This window comes from Mustela erminea, chromosome X (genome assembly GCF_009829155.1).
Source record: "Mustela erminea isolate mMusErm1 chromosome X, mMusErm1.Pri, whole genome shotgun sequence".
In the NCBI taxonomy this organism is placed as follows: domain Eukaryota; kingdom Metazoa; phylum Chordata; class Mammalia; order Carnivora; family Mustelidae; genus Mustela; species Mustela erminea.
The window spans coordinates 74,483,088-74,489,359 of NC_045635.1; the positions used below are offsets into that span (position 1 = coordinate 74,483,088).

General features: G+C 35.9%; 1 pseudogene; it reads left to right on the forward strand.

The window, feature by feature from the left end:
• The first annotated feature begins 4,108 nt into the window (after positions 1-4,108).
• Positions 4,109-4,704, forward strand: LOC116583539 (annotated as a pseudogene).
• Positions 4,705-6,272: the final 1,568 nt, after the last annotated feature.

The following is a 6,272-nucleotide window of genomic DNA, read 5'->3' on the forward strand; positions in this document are numbered from 1 at the left end:
TTAACAAGTGCAGTATGCTTTTTATAGCCTAAAATAAGAGTTAGCTAATTCTATAATTAAAAAAAACATACATTTAAAAAAACATTTTTAATGCTTACATTTATATGGTGCATAAGGCCCCAGTCATTCAGTTACTGTTAACAGAGAAATGTAAAACAGTAATTTCGCATTTATTACAGCACCAAAATCAACCTCCTTTTACGAAGTAGAAACCATAGCTGTATTTTTAAAAAAGGAAAAGATATTGACTGAAATTAAAGTCAAGAAAAATAAAACAGCTGGATGTAAAAGATAATATCACCTATAAAAGTTATTTTCCTGAGGACCATGGGTTTCTCCATCATTTAAATATCCAACTCTTGATTTTGGCTCAGGCCCCTATTTTAGGGTCATGGGATCAAGCCCCTCATTGGGCTCCATGCTCAGTAGGAAGTCTGCTTCGGGTTCTCTTTTCCTCTCGTTCTGCTTCTCCCCTAACACACACTCATTCTCTCTCTCTCTCTCTCAAATAAATAAATAAACTTTTAAAAATTTATTTTCCCCAAACTGAAGCCAGTTATGCTATTTATCCTTTAGACTCAGAATTCTTCTTTTAACTTTAATCTTCAAGATAAAATACATGTGAAAATCTTTTTAAGACATATTTTTGTGTGAAATGTTGATTAATAAGCACCGCAATGCCTAGAAGAAACTATAGTCTCAAAGTTTCATATGTTCGCTAGATGACAGCATTAGATAAACAACAGATAAACACAAAGCTTCCAATTATTGTGTGAAATTAAAAAAATAATAATTCACATTCCTTCAAGGCGCATTTCAAAATTATTCTTTGTAATACATACATGAGATTGCTTATTTTTTTTTATTTTATCCAATTGCTTTCACTTCCTTTCCCGAAATAGTGTGTTAATTTTAACTTTTAACACTGTCTTATTTAAGAGGGAAGAACTGTTTCAACATTTTGTTTAGGATTCTTCAAATTTATTTAGCAAAATGATTAGAAAAGTGCTTTGGATTCTGCTTCTGGCTTAATGAAGACTGACTTCAAATCTTTTATGTGTGTGTCAAAGAACAAACTCCTGATTGGAAAGCATATGGGAGTGGGTTAAATATATATTTAATATAGTACCACTAATGATTATGGTCTGCATCCATCTATCAAAGAAGTACAATAAAAAGTTAGTTATTGCTTTGAATCTCTGACTCAACTCACACTGGAATGCACATGTATATGAGCTAGGGTTGGTGGGACTAGTGTGTAAACCAATACAGACAGTTCAAAATGAAGTTGTTAATAGTAATCTAGTAAAAGGAAAAAAGAAATTCTATAAATATCTAGGTGTTCTTAACCCAGGACGGATTGATTTGACAATACCCAATTAAGTTAATATATGAATAAAATGTTAAAATAGATTTAATCACTATTGGGGATATTAATATAAATTTGATATTCTAAAATGCTCTGTCATGGGTTTAGAAGTTATGACAATGTAATACTGGTGTTAATAACCAATGTTTCACCTGGAAGTTATAAATGAAAAAAACTATTCCACCACATATAGAAGATTGATAGTATTATAGACTGAATTGTGTCCATCATCAAAATTCATATGTTTAAGTCTTAAACCCTAGTGCCTCGAAAGTTGACATTATTGAAAATAGGGTAATGCCAAATATAATTAGTTAAGATGGGGTCATACTGGAGTAGGGTGAACCCCAAATCAAATATGACTGATATCTCTACAAAAAGTGGAAATTTGGACACAGACACATAAAGAAGAAAGATGATGTAAAGAAACAAAAGCACTCACCAAATGATTCACAGACCTGTACCCCTGGGGATAGAGTATTATGCCTCCATCAGAAAGGATGAATACCCAACTTTTGTAGCAACATGGATGGGACTGGAAGAGATTATGCTGAGTGAAATAAGTCAAGCAGAGAGAGTCAATTATCATATGGTTTCACTTATTTGTGGAGCATAACAAATAGCATGGAGGACATGGGGACTTAGAGTGGAGAAGGGAGTTGGGGGAAATTGGAAGGGGAGGTGAACCATGAGAGACTATGGACTCTGAAAAACAATCTAAGGGTTTTGAAGGGACGGGGGGGTGGGAGGTTGGGGTACCAGGTGGTGGGTATTGTAGAGGGCACGGATTGCATGGAGCACGGGGTGTGGTGCAAAAATAATGAATACTGTTATGCTGGAAATAAAAAATAAATAAATAAATAAATAAATAAATAAATAAATAAAAAGAAACAAAAGCAAATGATAACCAGAGAGGCCTGGAATAGATCCTTTCCTCACAGCGCTCGGAAGGAATCAATCTAATTAATACATTGATTTAGTACTTCTAGAACTTCCTCTGGAACTTTGAGACAATAAATTTCTATTGTCTAAATTATCCTGCCTGTGGTACTTTGTTACAATTGTCTGAGCAAACTAATAAAAAAAGTAATCAATATCAATTATAGAGATTGTGTACATAAAATTTTGTACATAAAATATTATGATTTGATATTTTGGAAAGTCAAAATTGGAATCTGATAATTTTTAAAAGAATAATGTTTAATATTAAGAATAGAGAAAAAGAATTTAGCCAGTAGAAATATGAAATGATTCCATATAAAATTCAGAAATAGAGATGAAAATAACTTCAACAGAACTATCTACATAACTTGAACTATGCCTATGTCTACGTCCACTAGCTGAAGACAACCCGAGCAAATGATTCCAAAGAAAGACTTACTATTTTCAAAATATCATACAAGTATATGACTTCAATGATAAATACTAAAATGCAATATAAAGATGGGGTTCCAGTAAGAAACATGCTATAAAAGAGAATATGCTTTACTCAAAATCCCCTTTAAGAATTCATTTATGGGCAAATACCATCATGAAGAGAAATTTAAAAGTTCTAACAGCTCAATGTGGATGAATTCCTCACATTTGGTTTCTATGGGTAAGAAAATTTTAACATAGAATTCTGGGCGTAGGGAGAAATGCAGAACACTGAAAGTGGGAATACCTGCATTTAGATAGACTAGAGGTAAGGAAAAATCCAAGACACGTTTCACCCAACTATTTTTATATATCTATTCCTATGTCTGTATCTATTCTCTGAATTTTTAGTGCTCTGTTGTTTTCAAAACACTAAAATACTTCCTGCATTTTAATAACAATCAGGCGGAGGAGAAATATGTTGCTATCCATGTTTTATAGATGAAAGTTTGGAGAGATTAATTTGTCCAAGATCATAAAGCTAGGTAATATTTGGCTACAAACATATCATAATTTTTAGACTCCAACAGTTTACCTATAATACTAAATCACCTGAGTACCATATAAATCCTGCATTAAACAGCAAGAGCTAAATCAGAATCCTCTAGGAATCTCTATTGCCAGTAACTTCCACAGTGAAGTGTACTAAATTAGAGGTTTGTAAGATTGCAAGATACCAATAAAAATGCTTAAATAGATTAGGAGATAAATTCTGATTGATAAAATGCCAGAAAACAAGGCTTTTTCTCCAAGGTAAAAAAGAGAAATTTTATGACCTTATAGAAAGATATTACAAGGAAAGAATTCTTATTTTTTTAAAGATTTTGTTTATTTATTTGACAGACAGAGATCACAAGTAGGCAGAGAAGCAGGCAGAGAGAGGAGGAAGCAGGCTCCCCCCTGAGCAGAGAGCCCAGTGTGGGGCTCGATGCCAGGACCCTGGGATCATGACCTGAGCTGAAGGCAGTGGCTTTAACCCATTGAGCTACCCAGGAACTCCTACAAGGAAGGAATTCTTAATGGCTGGCATTTTGCAGAAATGAATAAGTGAATATATGACTAGAAGATGTAATAACCTTAATAAATATTTTTGTGCCTATCTATAAAGGAAAAAATATCAATTTAAAAATATAATAAATAAAGTTAATCAAGCAACCATTTCAATTTTTTACCCCTAGCTGAAAATGTTATTTTCATTTAAATTAACAAAAACAAACAAACAAACAACAAACAAATAAAAACAAGGAAAAAAAAAAAAACAGGCTCCTTGCTCTATGGTGTTGGAATCTTGTTCCTTGTCAGTCTGTTTGTGTGTGGGTGGACATGACCTCAAATGACAACACCCAACAAACAACCCAAACCATTGGACCTAGTCCACCCAGCCTGGACAGAGTTATTCCCAGCAAAGAAATAGGCCCTATGGACAACAAAGTTACAGTGATTACAGCCAGTCAGCAGGCACTTCAGGCTATGGCTAGAGCAGCTATGGTTCTTCTTATGGGCAGACACAGAACATAGGCTACGGCCCTCAGTCAGCTCCCCAGGGATGTTGTTCAACTGGTGGCTATGGAAGTAGTCAGTGTTATCAGTCATTTTATGGGCAACAGTCCTCTTATCTTGGCTAGGGCCAACATACAGCCACTAGCAGCACCTCAGAAGATATAGTAGTGGTTCTCAGAGAAATAGCTATGGGAAGCCCCAGAGTGGGCTATGTTCAATAGGCTGGCTATAGTGGACAGCTGTAATGCTATGGACAGCAGCAAAGCTCCTATAATTTCCTTCAAGGCTATAGGCAACAGAACCAATGCAACAGTAGCAGTGGAGGTGGTGATGGAAGGGATGATGGAGGTAACTGGCGAAGATCAGTCCTCCATGAGTGGTGGCAGCAGTGGTTATGACAATCAGGACAAGAGTGATGGTGGAAGTGGCAACAGGGGAGGCCAGCAGGACAGTGGGGGTTGTAGATGGAACAGTGGCAACTACAGCAGTGGTGGTTATGAACCCGAAGGTCCTAGAGGTGGCTGTGAAGAAAGCTGTGAAGGCAGAGGCAGCATGGACAGAAGTGACCATGCTGGTTTCAGTAAATTTGGTGGCCCTTAGGACCAAGGATCACATCATGACTTTAAGCAGAATAATTCAAACAACAATTCCATCTTCATACAAGGCTTGGATGAAAATGTTAAAATTGAATCTGTGGCTGATTGGCATTATCGAAACAAATAAGAAAATAAGATAGCCCATGATTAATCTGTGCACAGACAGGGAAAAAAGGAAAGCTGAAAAGAGAGGCAACAGTATCATATGATGACCCACTTTTTGCTAAAGCAGCTATTGACAGGTTTGATGGTAGATAATTTTCTGGGAATCCTATCAAGGCCTCATTTATTACTCAGTGAACAGACTTCAAACAGGACAGTGACAATGGTTGTAGAGGCTGATGGTGAGGACCCCTGGGCCATGGAAGCAATGGAGGTGATAGCAGGTGGTGGGAGCTGCAGAGGATTCCTTAGTGGAGGTGGTGGTCATGGCAGACATCAGTGACCTAATGACCTCAAGTGTCCTAATCCTGTATGTGAGAACATGAATTTCTCTTGGAGGAATAAGGCAACTGGTGTAAGACCTCTAAATCAGATGGCTCAGGAAGGGGATTAGGAGGTTCTCATAATGAAAGTAATTATGGACATGATCATCATGGAGGCTATGCTCAGGGTGGCTACCATGGCCATGGCCAAGGTGGGGATTGTGGAGGCTTCCAAGGGGGCTGAGACAGTGGGGAGATGTGGCTTTATCTCTGGCAAGATGGACTCCAGTGAGAAAAGACAGGATCATGAGAGGCAGTATTAGCTTGGCTCCTGAAGTTCTACAATTTTTTCTTCTTGTACCCAGTGTTACCTTCGTTTTGTAACTTTCCAACTACTGATCACCTATATTTTTTTGTGTGTGTGTGTCAGACTATGTAATTGTAACCACACCTTGGGTTCCCATTAAAAAAAAATCATTTCTATTAAGAAGAATGAAATAAATAATTAAAAATTTAAAAATGAACAGATAAACACAAATATAAAACAAATTATGTGAAATTGATGAGATTTTTTTAAGAATCAGAATTACACAATAAAAGTGTTTTCTTTTTGTTTTTTTAAGTAAAAGTTGTTTTATTTCAAACATGTAATTTATGGCAAAAGCATTAAGGTATAAGAGAAATAAAGAATGAGTGTTTTTATTTATTTGTTTTCATTTCTTCTTTAGTTATGACTTAATATACAATGTAATATTAGTCTCAGGCATACAATTAGTGATTCAACACGTACATACAACATCTAGTGCTTATCACGAGAAGTGCAATCCTAATGTATTTAAAGCATTCCTCCACCCACCTCACCTCCTGTAACCATCTGTTTGCTATCCATAGTTAAGAGAATGTTTCTTGGTTTGACTCTCTCTTTTTTCCCATTATGAATATTTGTTTTACTTCTTAAATTCCGCA